This window comes from Tachysurus vachellii, chromosome 4 (genome assembly GCF_030014155.1).
Source record: "Tachysurus vachellii isolate PV-2020 chromosome 4, HZAU_Pvac_v1, whole genome shotgun sequence".
NCBI lineage: Eukaryota > Metazoa > Chordata > Actinopteri > Siluriformes > Bagridae > Tachysurus > Tachysurus vachellii.
This window is the reverse complement of record NC_083463.1, coordinates 57101-74383: the sequence shown is the minus strand read 5'-3', so window position 1 is coordinate 74383 and position 17283 is coordinate 57101. Positions and strand designations below refer to the sequence as shown.

The following is a 17283-nucleotide window of genomic DNA, read 5'->3' as shown; positions in this document are numbered from 1 at the left end:
GCAAGCACCACGTCTGAATGATCCCACGTTTACCAGAACTCTACTGGTTAGTAAGTACGTATTATTAACGTTACAACCCGAAGTAAAAAGCTGAAGAAACCCTAAACGTTAACGGAAAAGACCCGCAAACCCGAGTGACTGAGGGAGAGACAGAGAGCTGTTCTGTGTGACTGTGAGTGAGCAGAGCGAGACACAGCAACACAATACATCTGTATGTGTGTAGGGGAGGGACGCTGTGACTAGCCTATCACAGAATGCTGACACAATCAGCTACCCAATGATGATTTTCATTCAATCCGAGCACAGATATTGACTCGTATTACTCGTATAATACTCGTACTCGGCAGAAGTGCTTTATCCGTACCGGATACTCGTTTCAGCCGAGTATCCGGCTCATCTCTACTAATAACCAATTTAAATACTAAGAAATTAAAGCTGGGCTAGTATCATAAGCTCTAGATACGACAATGGAGCCTGAAATAGTAAACAGTCATCAGAGAACAGACAACACAAAACAGATAAATTTGAAAATTGTATTATACAAAATGAATGGCAGTTATTTACATTCCCTGCCTACCTAAGCCGGCTTCCAATGTGCACAGCGCACAATAAACTCAAAGTAAAACCTCAAATAAAAAAAGAGTCCATGGAGGTTCTTGATGTGTGTGAGTGTGTTTCCTAGAGTATGTTCTTTTCACTACCCGGGTAGGTTTACATGTGTTCTTATCTGTATCACAAATGAAGGCACAGGATGATGCTGGTTCCAAAGATGCCACGGCTGGCCACACCGGGCTCTTGATCCGTTCACTTCCGCGGTTGGCTCGCCACTGACCGCTAGGGTCAGATTCAGATGGTCTATCCCGTTCTAAAAACCAATCTATACATACAGTACAGAATGCACTAATTACAATTGCCTCATTTCTGTTCAACTCTAATCAACTTTTCTCCATTCAAATGTCAAATCAAATATAACCAATTGTAAAGGTTATACTGTAAATACGCTAATCACTATGCAAATGAATAAGCACACATCACACCACATAACATAAGTCAGTTCCAATGAACAACAATCAATCACTCATGTACTTCCATCTCACAGTACAAAAATAAATCAATGGATTTCAGAAACCTATTTCTGAAACCAGATATTTAGTAGGGATGAGCGAGTACAGCATTATCTGTATCTGTATCCGTATCTGTTAACCATATGAATTATCTGTATCTGTATCCGTACTCGGAGTGGGTGGGGTCTAACCTGGAAGTAGGCGGGGCTTGTCTTGAAATGGGCGGGGATTTAACCGGTAATAATTAATTTGTAATAATTATAACACTAGCTTACTACCTTTATGTTTTTATGAAATACAGCAAAAACGTGTCAGACACAGAGTGTCTGGTTACTGGTTAGAGAGAGCTGAAGGTTTAAAAAAGAAAAAAAATCTCCGACAGGCAGAGACGCAATGAGAGTCGCATTCTACCAAGCAAGCACCACGTCTGAACGAACCCACGTTTACCTGAACTCTACTGGTTAGTAAGTACGTATTATTAACGTTACAACCCGAAGTAAAAATCTGAAGAAACCCTAAACGTTAACGGAAGAGACCCGCGAACCCGAGTGACTGAGGGAGAGACATAGAGCTGTTCTGTGTGTGACTGTAATTGAGCAGAGCGAGACACAGCAACACAATACATCTGTATGTGTGTAGGGGAGGGGCGCTGTGACTAGCCTATCACAGAACGCTGACACAATCAGCTAGCCAATGATGATTTTCATTCAATCCGAGCACAGATATTGACTCGTATTACTCATATAATACTCGTACTCGGCAGAAGTGCTTTATCCGTACTGGATACTCGTTTCACCCGAGTATCCGGCTCATCTCTAACATTTAGGGTTTTTTTTCATCTTAATAACCATCACATTTTAACCACCACATTCAACCATCACATTTTAACATATTTATTCTTTTTATCAGCTAAGATAAACTTTTGCTCCTCATATACATATCAAACATGTATATTGACAATTAAATTAACTAAATCACCCTTATTTTAAATACATGCATATTAACTTTTAAGTCAACAAAACAGTATAAAGGCACCTATACACCTATACTTAGCGGTGTAAACACTATTAAAGATCTGCTACAGTGATGTCTAGCCTAGCTGAGCTAGCATAACAAACCAAATAGAACTTGCATTTAAATGTTAACAATTAACATGTAGCTAGCGCGATTAGCGAACTTTTATGAGCATCTTAAACAACATAAAACAATCTGAATCTGTGTCTATATTGTATCAAACAGCAACAATCAGGTTCATAACTCCGATTGGTTTTTAAAGAACAGTATTTTGCTCCATAATGGAGCTTGCACAATCAGCATAACACTCATTAGCATTACCATCCTTACCGGAGGTATCTTGAGAAGCTCGCTGCCATGCGGGTCAACTTTCTCTCACACAGCTTTTAACCTAATGGAAACACAATATTTCAATATATAGTACTAGATTCTTCTTGGAGGGCATGGTGGCTTAGTGGTTAGCAAGTTCGCCTCACACCTCCAGGGTTGGGGGTTCGATTCCTGCCTCCGTCTTGTGTGTGTGGAGTTTGCATGTTCTCCCCATGCCTCGGGGGTTTCCTCCGGGTACTCTGGTTTCCTCCCCCGGTCCAAAGACATTCATGGTAGGTTGATTGGCATCTTTGGAAAATTGTCCGTAGTGTGTGATTGCGTGAGTGAATGAGAGTGTGTGTGCCCTGTGATGGGTTGGCACTCCGTCCAGGGTGTATCCTGCCTTGATGCCCGATGACGCCTGAGGCTCTCTGTGACCCGAGGTAGTTCGGATAAGCGGTAGAAAATGAGTGAGAGTGAGTGAGAGATTCTTCTTTTAATTTCTGTGCTTTAGAGGATATTTCTCATACCAGTCCTTGTTTGCTTTCTAGCAACGTTTTTACCAGAGGAAAAGCGTGTTTGTTTCTTAAGTGAATTCCCTGGGGTGTATGCGCCACCCACAGGCAGAGTAGAGAGTTGCACTCCAGTAACCTTATGTGGGTTACATGTACTATACAGGCCTATAGAAAAAAAGCACATATACTCATGATTCTCTCTCTCTGCTTTTACAGTGTGGTGTAGACGTGTTGGTCCAAATGGTGCGGATGTATTCTGTAAGAGCAGCAACACGCAGATGGCCAGTAGCGGTTTTTTACAATATGCTGGACCTGGTGGCGGTGAATGCCTACATTTTGTACAAGGCATGTACAGGGTGGACAGGCAAAAGAAGATTGTTTCTGAGTCTTCTAGCTAAGGAACTTTGTTGACGATTCATGCAGCACAAGGAAATATTGGCACAGAGGCAGGCTGCTGAAGCTGCTGCAGCTGCTGTGCCAGGGACTGTACAGACAACGCAGTACCAGGTGCAAGAGAGCTGCAACAGGAACTGCAGCAGGTTTACCTGTGCAACATGTCAGTAATTCACTTGTGCCAAATGCAGGGACGATGGACACTGGGTCTGCAAACGCTGTAAAGTTTGAAACACTTTAAAATAAAACAGACTTGTGTATCCATATATTGTGAATGTGTGTCTTTTGTATAAATACGGCAGGCATTTCTGTAGGTTTCCATGTCACACACAAAGGTTCGGCCTGCCTTGGTTTAAGCTAAGAAATGCAAATGTGCCAGGCCTCACAGGTAATGGGTGTGTTTGCACAACAAAAGCAGGAGAACAATGGAGTTGAAGGGGTGCTAGTAGGTGTGAGGTCCAGGGAATTTACGCAAATTTGCGCAGGGTTAGTAAATCTAGTGAAAGGCTCATTATGCAGCTCATTATGCGGGCCCTTGTCTTCTCAGGTGTGAATCATAGTTGATGCCTACTCGCATATGCCCTTTACAAACAAAAAGTGTCTTAGAAAATTTAAATCAATATATTGTTTCCTGTGAGCGAGTAAACAAGATGATTTTCACATAATTTTGAAGCAAAAACTCTAGGCTACAAGATCCAGTTCTCAAAAGTCCTGTGAACCAATGTTCTGTATGTGTTTTATGGCCTTATTCAAGTGATTTAAAATATTTCATTTTTCACTAACCACGCATAAACATTGTTTTCTCAAAAACACAATCATGTGCATACATGCTGCTCACATATTATTGTAGTCCAGTTTGTGCTGATTACAGTGATATTAGACTTTAGCCATTTATATTTATAAATTCCCTTAGACCTCAGAGGGTTAAGTCTATAATTTTACTTGTACTTAAGTACAAATTAAAATAAGTAATTTACTTTGTTATTTTAAAAATCACGATTCTGCATTTTGGTAGGCAATAAAAATATCTCATTAGTGATGGGAAGTTTGGATCATTTTACTGATTCGGTTCATTGAATCTCGTTCAGCAAAATGAACAGATCTTTTTTCGAGTCATTTCGTTCACTTCAGCAGAATGTAATTAAAATGTTTATGGCTCAGACTGCATTGCTTTAGTGCCTATGGTGCTGTCATGTGATGAACAAACCACTCGAAAGGTGAACTATTCTTTTCTGTTTAATGATCACATGTGATGTTGCGCATGCGCAGTCAACACAGAATGAATGAATCACTCCCCTAAAACGACTCGTTATTCTTGAGTCATGGTTCGTGAATGACACATCACTATATCTCATCTTAACGGACCAATGAAAAGCCTTGGATTTGAACGAAAAACTAAAGATTCAAAGTGTTTTAGTGTCTTTTATAAAATGTGTTTTATAAAATGTGTTTTGTTGTCTGGATCTTGTCTGATTCAGCAGTTACTGATAATTCAATAAATATCACCAGCTAAAAATGTATTGAGATGTGTATATTGTATATGATGGCCACTAGAGGGCAGTGTAATGCTACCAATACAGTGATGTTGTGACTGTGTGTGTAACACTGGGAGCAGTTAATAAACGGGGTTCTGAATGGGATACTCTGTTTGTGAGTCTCATCAATACATGGTACCAGGATAAATGATTAAAAATTATGAATTCCATCCGTTCGCCAGACGAATTAAAGTTGACAGGAAATATAAATGAAAACTGGAAAGCTTTCAAGCAAAGTTTAGAACTTTATGCCCTCGCCATTGGGTTGGATGGAACTGAACGAAGGAAGTTAACATTGCTGCTAACAGGTGGTCACGGATTTAAGATTGAAAAGTCAGTCATGTAATTTCGGAACATTGTGTGACTCCATGATACATGATCAAATAGTCATTGGACTACAAGATAAAAGAGTGAGGATGAGGATGTTGTTAACAGAGACAAACATCACTGTAGAAAGGCCAATACAAATTTGCCAGCCCTCAGAAAGCGCAAGAACTCAGTTAAAGACTTTTAGCAAGGAAAAAGAGACAACAGAAGTGGATACAGTTTGACGTGCTAAAGACAAATGAGTAATATAAAATAAAGAGTAATGTCCAAGAAGAAAATGCACAAAAATGTGTGGAAATAAACGTGCACCGAGAAAATGGCCAGCTTTTAGTAGAAAAGAGGAGTGACAAGGAAGATGATGAAGCAACAATCTTCGTAGACTCAATCGAAGAGGAACAAATTACTCCAGGAGGAGAGCGGATGGCTCACATGGATGTAAATGGCACTGATGTCACATTAAAATTGGACACAGGGGCACAAGGTAAATATCCTCCCTATGAAAGACTTTCTGAGACTGAAAATAAAACCAAAAATACATCAAAGAAAAGTGCATCTGAAAACGTATGACAACAAAACTATACCTACAAAGGGCCTGTGGTAGCCTAGTGGTTAAGGTGTTGGGCTACCATTCGGAAGGTTGTGAGTTCGATCCCAGGTCCACCAAGCTGCCACTGTTGGGCCCCTGAGCAAGGCCCTTAACCCTCAATTGCTCAGCTGTATAAAAATGAGAAAATGTAAGTCGCTCTGGAAAAGGGCGTCTGCCAAATGCTGTAAATGTAAATGAATATGCAGAGTCAGTCTATCCTACAAAGGAAAGAAGAAGGATGTGTTTTTTGTACTTGTGGATGGAAACAGACAAGTTATTACTATGGCTGAAATCATGCATACAGTTTGGATTGCTAAAGAGAGACCATGTCATAAACAAGAAAATGACAAAGATGCAACTACAGAAGGAATTACTCAGAATGAGTGGATAAAAGAATACAAAGAAGTTTTCAAAGGAATAGGAAAATTACAAGGAAAACACAAGATAAAGCTGAAGGAGAATCAGAACCGGTCATACATCCAGCAAGAAGGGTGCCAGTAGCATTAAAAGAAAGACTGAGCGATAAAATAGAAATTCTGATAAAGGAAGGAATAATCAGAAAAATAGAAGAGCCTAGAGAATGGGTGAATTCTTTCATAATAGTAGAAAAAACCCCTCCTCGAACCTTATTGTGGTGGAGGGGTTTGTGTGCCTGAATGATCCTAGGAGCTATGTTGTCTGGGGCTTTTTGCCCCTGGTAGGGTCTCCCAAGGCTCCGCTCGGAGCTGTGGCCATAAGGTCTCCGGTGCCTGTCGTGGCGGCAATCCCCGAACCCGGTGGTGGACCCCGTAAGTAAGGGATGCTGTCAAGCTGAAGAAGGAGTCCTATCGAGCCTGGTTGGCTATAAATTAAACATATTATTATTATTATTATTATTATTATTATTATTATTATTATAAGGACTATCCGTTGGCCTCTAAGAAATTCTGGCAAACCGTCCGGCGCCTCAGGAGGGGGAAGCAGTGCCCTGCTCATACTGTTTACAGTGGGAGTGGGAATCTACTGACTTCGACTGGGGACATCCTCGGACGGTGGAAGGAGTACTTCGAGGTTCTCCTCAACCCCACCGACATGTCTTCCACTGAGGAAGCAGAGGCCAAGAGCTCAGTTGTGGACTCGTCGATCCCCCAAGCTGAGGTCACTGAGGTAGTTGAGAAGCTTCTCAGTGGCAAGGCACCAGGGGTGGATGAGATCTGCCCTGAGTACCTCAAGTCTCTGGATGTTGTGGGGCTGTCTTGGTTGACACGCCTCTGCAACATTGCGTGGCAGTTGGGGACAGTGCCTCTGGACTGGCAGACTGGGGTGGTGGTGCCTCTGTGTAAGAAGGGGGACCAGAGGGTGTGTTCCAACTACAGGGGGATCACACTCCTCAGCCTCCCTGGAAAAGTCTATGCCAGGGTACTGGAGAGGAGAATTCAGCCGATAGTCGAATCTCGGATTCAGGAGGAACAACGCGGGTTTCGTCCCAGTCATGGAACACTAGACCATCTCTATACCCTCGCCAGGTTGTTGGAGGGTTCATGGGAGTTTGCCCAAACAGTCCACATGTGCTTTGTGGATCTGGAGAAGGCATTTGACTGTGTCCCTCATGGTGACCTGTGGGGGGTGCTCTGGTAGTATGGGGTTCGGGGCCCTGTGCTAAGGGCTGTCCGGTCCCTATATGACCGGAGCAGGAGTTTGGTTCGCATTGCCGGCAGTAAGTCAGACTTGTTCCCGGTGCATGTTGGACTCCGGCAGGGCTGCCCTTTGTCACCGGTCCTGTTCATTATCTATATGGACAATATTTCTAGGTGCAGTTGGATTCCTCAAATCAGGAACTTCAGCATGCACTGGGATGGTTTGCAGCCGAGTGTGAAGCAGCGGGGATGAGAATCAGCACCTCCAAGTCTGAGGCCATGGTTCTCAACCGGAAAAGGGTGGCTTGCCCCCTTTAGGTTGGTGGAGAGCTCCTGCCTCAAGTGGAGGAGTTTAAGTATCTTGGGGTTTTGTTCACGAATGATGGAAGGATGGAGTGGGAGATCGACAGGCGGATCTTCTGCAGTGATGCGGTCGATATACCGGTCTGTTGTGGTGAAGAAGAGCTTCGCCTTGCGGCTCAGCTCCTCTTTTTATCAGTCGATCTACGTTCCTACCCTCACCTATGGTCATGAGCTTTGTGTCATGACCGAAAGGACAAGATCCCAGATACAGGCGGCCGAAATAAGTTTCCTCCACAGCGTGGCTGGGCGCTCCCTTAGAGATAGGGTGAGGAGCTCGGTCACTCGGGAGGAGCTCAGAGTAGAGCCGCTGCTCCTCCACATCGAGAGGAGTCAGCTGAGGTGGCTCGGGCATCTGTTCCGGATGCCTCCTGGACGCCTCCCTGGGGAGGTGTTCCGGGCATGTCCAACCGGGAGGAGGCCCCGGGGAAGACCTAGGATACCCTGGAGGGACTATGTCTCTCGGCTGGCCTGGGAATGCCTCGGTATTCCCCCGGAAGAGCTGGAGGAAGTGTCTGGGGAGAGGGAAGTCTGGGCGTCCCTACTTGGACTGCTGCCCCCGCGACCTGGCCCCAGATAAGCGGTAGAAAATGGATGGATGGATGGATAGTGGAAAAACCAGACAGAGATCTAAGACTGTGTATACAGGGAGTGCAGAATTATTAGGCAAATGAGTATTTTGACCACATCATCCTCTTTATGCATGTTGTCTTACTCCAAGCTGTATAGGCTCGAAAGCCTACAACCAATTAAGCATATTAGGTGATGTGCATCTCTGTAATGAGAAGGGGTGTGGTCTAATGACATCTACACCCTATATCAGGTGTGCATAATTATTAGGCAACTTCCTTTCCTTTGGCAAAATGGGTCAAAAGAAGGACTTGACAGGCTCCGAAAAGTCAAAAATAGTGAGATATCTTGCAGAGGGATGCAGCACTCTTAAAATTGCCAAGCTTCTGAAGGGTGATCATCGAACAATCAAGCGTTTCATTCAAAATAGTCAACAGGGTCGCAAGAAGCGTGTGGAAAAACCAAGGCGCAAAATAACTGCCCATGAACTGAGAAAAGTCAAGCGTGCAGCTGCCAAGATGCCACTTGCCACCAGTTTTGCCATATTTCAGAGCTGCAACATCACTGGAGTGCCCAAAAGCACAAGGTGTGCAATACTCAGAGACATGGCCAAGGTAAGAAAGGCTGAAAAACGACCACCACTGAACAAGACACACAAGCTGAAACGTCAAGACTGGGCCAAGAAATATCTGAAGACTGATTTTTCTAAGGTTTTATGGACTGATGAAATGAGAGTGAGTCTTGATGGGCCAGATGGATGGGCTCGTGGCTGGATCGGTAAAGGGCAGAGAGCTCCAGTCCGACTGAGACGCCAGCAAGGTGGAGGTGGAGTACTGGTTTGGGCTGGTATCATCAAAGATGAGCTTGTGGGGCCTTTTCGGGTTGAGGATGGGGTCAAGCTCAACTCCCAGTCCTACTGCCAGTTTCTGGAAGACACCTTCTTCAAGCAGTGGTACAGGAAGAAGTCTGCATCCTTCAAGAAAAACATGATTTTCATGCAGGACAATGCTCCATCACACGCGTCCAAGTACTCCACAGCGTGGCTGGCAAGAAAGGGTCTAAAAGAAGAAAAACTAATGACATGGCCTCCTTGTTCACCTGATCTGAACCCCATAGAGAACCTGTGGTCCATCATCAAATGTGAGATTTACAAGGAGGGAAAACAGTACACCTCTCTGAAGAGTGTCTGGGAGGCTGTGGTTGCTGCTGCACGCAATGTTGACGGTGAACAGATCAAAACACTGACAGAATCCATGGATGGCAGGCTTTTGAGTGTCCTTGCAAAGAAAGGTGGCTATATTGGTCACTGATTTGTTTTTGTTTTGTTTTTGAATGTCAGAAATGTATATTAGTGAATGTTGAGATGTAATATTGGTTTCACTGGTGAAAATAAATAATTGAAATGGGTATATATTTGTTTTTTGTTAAGTTGCCTAATAATTATGCACAGTAATAGTCACCTGCACACACAGATATCCTCCTAAAATAGCTAAAACTACAAACAAACTAAAAACTACTTCCAAAAATATTCAGCTTTGCTATTAATGAGTTTTTTGGGTTCATTGAGAACATGGTTGTTGTTCAATAATAAAATTAATCCTCAAAAATACAACTTCCCTAATAATTCTGCACTCCCTGTAGATCCAAAAGACTTAAACAAGGCCATCCAACGTGGGCACTACAGACTTCCAACAAAGTCAGACATTACTAGTGCAATGAGTGGAACATGTTATTTCTCCAATGCCTTGGATGCCTCATCGGGATTTTACCAGATGAGGAAAGCACAAAATGATGCACCTTCAACACACCGTTTGGAAGGCATTGTTTCCAAAGGCTACCTTTTGGCATCAGCTCAGCACCAGAAGTATTCCACAAAACTGTGCAACACCTTTTTGATGGAATAGAAGGAGTCAGAGACTTTATTGATGATGTAGTGGTATGGGGCCGCTCAAAAGAAGAGCATGATGAAAGACGTCGCAAGGTCCTGGATCAAGCACAAAGTAATGGATTAAAGTTGAATAAAAACAAATGCCAATTTGGAGTAAGAGAAATCACTTACCTGGGAGAAGGACTGTCTGAAAAAGGAATACAACCAGACAAAGAAATCAGAGCAATAGACAAAATGCCAGAGCCAAGAGACAAAAAAGTCCTGCAAAGAGACTTAGGGTTAATAATTCAATTCAAGTTTATTTGTATAGCGCTTTTTACAATGGACATTGTCTCAAAGCAGCTTCACAGAACATAAACATAGAACAGAAGATAAACATAAGGAGTAATATAAAGAATTAATATCATAAAAATTCAAAATATATATATAGTTCACAGTATGTATGTATGTATGTATATGTATTTATCCCCAATGAGCAAGTGTGAGGCGACTCAGGCAGCAGTTGCAAGGAAAAACTCAAGGAAACCTTGAGAGGAACCAGACTCAAAGGGGAACCCATCCTCATATGGGTGATACTAGATGGTATGATTACAAATATACAGTCAGACAAGTGTTGTATTGGTGTAGGGATCACATGGAGTTCAGATCTCCTCTTAGTATCACAGAGTCCAACTGGAGCTGGTAGATTTGTAGATGTCTCAGGATTCTCACAGAGTCGGCCTCATTTCAGCGGAGGTCCAAAAACTTCATCGCACGGAAGACGATCGGAGCTGGTACAATGTCTGGGTGTCTCAGCATGGGTAGAAAAAGAGAAGAGCAGTGCAGAGGGATTAACATATCTGCTGTTCATAAAAAAGTGCAAGTCTAGTGTAATAGTGCACAATATAATGGGATGTGTTATGTGTACGCCTGACTAAAGAGATGAGTTTTTAATCTGCATTTAAACTGGGAAAGTGTGTCTGAGCCCCAAACACTATCAGGAAGACTATTCCAGAGTTTGGGAGCTAAATAAGAAAACGCTCTACCGCCTTTAGTAGACCTAGATATTCTGGGAACTACCAGAAGTCCTGAGTTTTGTGATCGCAGAGAGCGTGAAGGATTGTAACGTGTTAGAAGACTAGTTAGATACGTGGGCGCTAAACCGTTAAGAGCCTTGTATGTTAGTAGCAGCAATTTGTAGTCAATTCTAAACTTAACAGGTAGCCAGTGTAGAGATGATAAAATTGGGGTTATATGGTCATACTTTCTTGTCCTAGTGAGAACTCTGGCAGCTGCATTTTGGACTAACTGTAGCCTATTTATTAAAGATGCTGGACAACCACCTAGTAATGCATTACAATAGACCAGTCTAGAGGTCATGAAAGCATGAACTAGTTTCTCAGCATCAGATACAGACAGAATGTTTCTCAGCTTGGCAATATTTCTAAGGTGAAAGAAGGCTGTTTTTTGTGGCGACATGATTATCAAAGGACAAGTTGCTGTCTAATATAACACCCAGGTCTTTCACTGTCTAGCTACTAGTAACAGTGCATCCCTCTAATTGGAAGTTAAATTGTGAGAGTTTCTGTGTACTGGTTTTTGGACCTATAAGTAGTATTTCTGTCTTATCAGAGTTTAATAACAGAAAGTTACAGCTCATCCAGTATTTTATCTCTCTAAGGCACTGAGTTAATTTGGACAATTTAGTTATTATATCTGGTTTTGATGAGATATATAACTGTGTGTCGTCAGCATAGCAATGGAAACTAATCCCATATCTTCTAATGATGTTCCCTAATGGAAGCATGTATATCGAAAAGAGCAGAGGTCCTAGAACTGATCCTTGAGGGACCCCATGATTAACGTAGTAAACTGGAGGGTTCACCATCTAATTCTACAAAATGGTATAGGTCAGACAGGTAGGATCTAAACCAACTTAAAGCTTTTCTATGAATACCTATGTAATTTTGTAAACAATCTAGGAGAATGTTGTGATCTATAGTGTCGAATGCAGCACTAAGGTCAAGTAGAACTAATAGTGACATACAGTCTTGGTCCGAAGCTAAGAACCGGTCATTTGTGACTTTCACAAGTGCAGTTTCTGTGCTATGGTGGGGCCTGAAACCTGACCGAAACTCTTCGAGGATATTGTTCTCCTGTAAGAAGGAGCTCAGTTGAACAGACACAACCTTTTCGAGTATTTTAGACATAAACGGAAGGTGTGAAATAGGTCTGTAATTTGACAGGTCATTTGGATCTAAATTAGGTTTTTGAAGAGAGGCCTAATAACTGCCAACTTGAAAGACTTAGGGACGTAACCTAAAGATAGCGAGGAGTAAATAATATAAAGAAGAGGCTCACCGGCTTTATTTAACACTTCTTTCGGTAATTTAGTTGGAATGGGGTCTAATGAACAAGTTGTAGATTTAGCTGTTGTAATAAGTTTGTCTAACTCTTCCTGTCCTGTACTTGCAAAGCAATGTAGTTGTGTGTCTAGAGCCTTAGGTGAGACTGGGTCACTAGTTGTTATACAGTATATTGAGTGTCACCTATTTTATTCCTGATGCTTTCGATTTTATCAGTAAAGAATCTCATAAAATCCTCACTACTGAACTGTGATGGAATAATGTGTTCAGATTTCTGGTGTTTTGTTAATCTAGCCACTGTACTAAATAAAAACCTGGGATTGTTCTCGTTATTTTCTATGAGTTTGCTCAGGTGCTCAGCCCTGGCAGTTTTTAGAGCCTGTCTATAGTTGGACATACTTTCATTATACGCAATTCTAAAAACCTCTAATTTAGTTTTTCTCCACTTTCGCTCGAGGTTACTCTCTCTTGAGGGTGTGAGTATGACTATTATACCAAGGTGCAAGCGTTTTATCTCTAACCTTCTGTAATCTGATTGGGGCAACAGTGTCTAATGTACGAGTGAATGTAGCGCCTATGCTGTTAGTAATTTCATCTAGATTGTTTGTGTTTAAGGGTACAGTAAGAAGTTGAGACAGATCAGGGAGGTTATTGGTGAATCTGTCTTTAGTGGTCGGAATAATAGTTCTACCAAGTCGATAATGTGGTGAGACACAGTTGGTCTGTTCTACAGGTAGTGTGTACATTATAAGGTAGTGGTCTGTGATGTCATCGCTTTGAGGAATGATATCTATATCAGTGACATCTATTCTGTGTGATATTATTAAATCTAGTGTATGATTACGACGGTGAGTTGCTCTAGTGATGTTTTGTTTAAGCCCAAATGAGTTTAGTAAGTCCATGAATGTGAGTCCTAACGCATCATTTGTGTCGTCGACATGAATGTTAAAATCTCCTACAATTAATGCTTTATCAAAGCTAACCAATAGGTCAGAAAGAACATCTGTGAATTCTCTAAGAAAATCAGTGTAGGGCCCTGGGGGTCTGTACACGGTCGCTAGCGCAAGAGACATCAGGGATTTTTTCGTGTGCATGTGCGATAGTGTAACATTGAGGACGAGCACTTCAAAAGAATTAAATCTATACTGTGTTCTCTGTGTAACAGTAAGGTAATCACTAAAAATAGTGGCAACACCACCTCCACGACCAGTCTGACGAGGCTCGTGCTTATAGATATATCCTGATGGTGTAGACTCATTTAGACCGATGTGGTCATTTGGTTTAATCCAAGTTTTGGTAAGGCAGAGTGCAGTAAGGCTATTTTCTGAGATTATTTCATTCACAATAAGTGCTTTGGGTGCAAGTGATCTAATGTTCAGAAGCCCAAACTTTAGGAACTGTTTTTGTTTGTTTCTTTGGCATTTTCTGGTCTAATTACAGTAAGATTATTTCGAGAACGTCTCACATAATTACTTTTGAATCTCACTGCACTTTTGAATCTCACTGGGGAACAGACATAGTTTCTATGGGGTTAATACTTAATAGTATTAATAATATTAATACTAAGTACTTAATAAAGTACTTAGGAACATTTGTTTCAAATCTGTCAGCAAATACAAAGTCACTGAGAAGCTTGTTAGAAACAGACACCGTGTGGCAGTGGAACGACGAGCAGGCAAAAGAGTGGTCGTGGTTAAAAAGCAGTTTAACAAGAGAACCTGCTTTGAATTGTTATGACCAGGAAAAGCCTCTAAAGGTCTCTACAGATGCATTACAAGCAGGTTTAGGAGCTGTTTGCAACTACAGAGAAAGATGTGCAAATTCATGTGGACTCTATCAAAGCACAGATGCCAGTGTCAACAAGCTACCGTGGTAAAGCATCAAATGGTACGGAGTACGTGGATCTCTGCAAATGAAAGACAGATTAATCACTACAACAAAACAGCAAGACCACTGAGCCCACTTGCTCAAGAAGAAATTGTATGAGTGAGATGTGATGGGCAGTGGGGACCATTGGCCAAAGTCATTAAAGAGACTACGCTCAGGTCATACGAAGTGCTAACAGAGCATGGGAAAATAATGAGGACAAACACAAGACATTTGCTAAAAGTGCCTCAGAGAGAAATAAAAATCAATGAGAGTGAGACAAATGATCTGGAAATTGCGAAGCAAAATGAACAATTAGAAATGCAAAGCAATACTAAAGAATCTGTAACTGAAAATAGACAAGATGCTGTAGAACAAACAAAACGTCCTAAGCGACAAATAATAAGGCCAAAAATACTAATAGACGAAAAGAGGAAATGTTACAAATTGTGGATAAATGAAAACAATTTGGTGTAATTGTAGTCATGGGCATCGGAACCATTATATGACCAATAATATTGGACCCACCCACCTTTTAAGACCAATAATATTGGACCAACCCACTTTTTAAGATTAATAATATTGGACCCACCCACTTTTTAAGATCAACAATATTGGACCCACCCACTTTTTAAGACCAATAATATTGGACCCACCCACTTTTACCGTCTCTATTCAGCGCATATGTCTGTTCCCTTTTCAGAGCGCCACCAGTCGAATCCATTTTGCTTGAGGAATTCCCTAATAAATTAATCTCCATTCCGCGTTTTACCTACAGCATTGACCACGCTCCTGCTTCCTGAAATCCATGGGTGTCAGAACCATTATGTTTGTGTGTGTGTCTGTCTGCATCTCTGCCCTTCCCCCCTCTGCAGTATAAACTGTAACAAAAATGAAAGTCAGCAGCTCCATTTTGTGTGGAGTGAAAACTAAAAGATTTCAGGAGTAAAAACACAGTGAGTATCTAAAGCTCTAATATATAAACACACAGAGTTTTGTGGGTTTGTACTGAAGCTTTAATGTACACAGGCTGTTTTATAACTTGATAGCGTGACTATTTCCTGTAAGTGACCTCTGTGCTGATTCAGGGTTTAATTTAACACACCGTTGTTGGAGTGAAGTAAGCGTGTTTCCTGCTGTAATCTGGAGAAGGAGACATGACCTCCAACATGAGCGTGTCTGAAAACAGGACTTAAAGAAAGACGAGAGGTGACTTACTTTTACATTCACCAGCAATAAATACACACCGTATCATGGGAACACATCTGTATCTCTAAACACTCACTAGTTAACACAGGAACTCAACTTTGCTTTAAGGTGTTTAATAGCACTGAATATATCACTGATCTGATCTAAGAACAGTTTAGACAAATCATTAACTGAGAGAAGAGTAAAAAGGACTGTGTAATGTGGAGCATAAGAGCAGTATAGCTTTGTGTCAGTGAACTCTACAGGCTTTAAGACCCAGCTGAGTCAGTTAGCTGTGATTGGGACTCCTGATATCAGTGTAATTCCTGACTTATGAGGCCTGTCTCCTGTTTGAATAAGTGTACAGACTGGATCTGAAATTAAAAAGATGGAATTATTGGTGTTTAATGATGAACACATTGTTTAACAGTGCTGAGGCAGCAGAGTATTAATTATTGCTGATATTTCTGTTGTAATTCTAGAATGATGGAGGGAAAGAGATCAGACTCACCAGAACCCAGCTGTGTGTCCATGAAGAGTGACGAGTCAATGGATCCTCCAATTAACTTCAGAGACAGAGACAGTTCTACTGATGTGAGGTCAGTATAATGAGGTGTTTTACAGCAGTGTTCCACCTGATCAAACTCACTCGTCTCATTATGAAGCCCTTCCTGAGCTTTATCAGGTGTTGAAGCAGTAAAACACTAAACTGTGCAGTGCTGCAGCTCTCGGACTGGCAGTGAGGAAAAGTGCTTTAAGAGTTCAGTTCAGTCTGCAGTCCCTGAGCTGAAGGGTCTGTGGTGCTACAGAAGAACATTTACACCTGGGACATTAATGACAATATAAAGATTGTATTCATTTATTCAAACATTTGTTTCTAAACATGTTGGTGTCAGTTAGGAAATCCTGAAATCTGTATTGTGTTAAGAGGATAGTGTTAAATATCTGTGTCTGTATTTATTAGTGTGTGATTTGTGCAGCTATGAATACATATAGTCCATATTACATGATGGGTTTTGTTTGTTCACAGACCACAAAAATCAAACATCAGCAGAAATCAGCTGGACTCTATATTCAAGGTGTGTGTTGTTTTTAAAGTGTGAAATGTATGTGTTGTGATCCCTTGTAATGTCTTGATGTGCAGCAGCATTAAGGGTAATCAGTTGTATGAGTTTTAAATGTGATAATAAAAATAGACTTTTCTTCTTTTGATAAAATAAAATCCTCTCTCACTGTGTAACATGATAATATTTAGATCTGTTCCTGTATGTTTCTAACCAGGAGCTGGAACACAAAGTCATCACTCTGATAAAGAATGAGCTGAAGAGGTTTAGGAAGCTCCTGAGTCCAAATTACACAGCATGCACTGAGAGGGAGGTGGAGGATGAGGAGGATCTGCACAGTGTCAGAGAGGGAGCGCTGAAGATCACACTGCACGTCCTGAAGAACATGAACCACACAGATCTCGCTAACACACTGCACAACAGTAAGAGCTCTGAGTCATGACTTTATTCCATGAGGTTCACTTTAGAGAGAGGAAATAGTTTTAGATATGAACACTTTTAGTTTTAAATTTAATTTTAATATCATGTATATGTTCATGGTCCAGCTTCAATAATATTTAGTACATCAGTCAGGAATTAATAGCAGTGTTTGAACAATTTTGCATTATAACTATTTATTACTAAACTAGATATTACTTTGTTT

General features: G+C 41.4%; 1 protein-coding gene and 1 pseudogene across 1 annotated transcript in view; one reads left to right on the top strand and one right to left on the bottom strand.

The window, feature by feature from the left end:
- The window catches only part of LOC132844126 (histone-lysine N-methyltransferase PRDM9-like), a 77277-nt gene that overhangs the window by 25066 nt on the left and 34928 nt on the right, over positions 1–17283 (bottom strand). The window lies entirely within an intron of this gene.
- The window catches only part of LOC132844142 (NACHT, LRR and PYD domains-containing protein 3-like), a 45523-nt pseudogene continuing 43770 nt past the window's right edge, over positions 15531–17283 (top strand).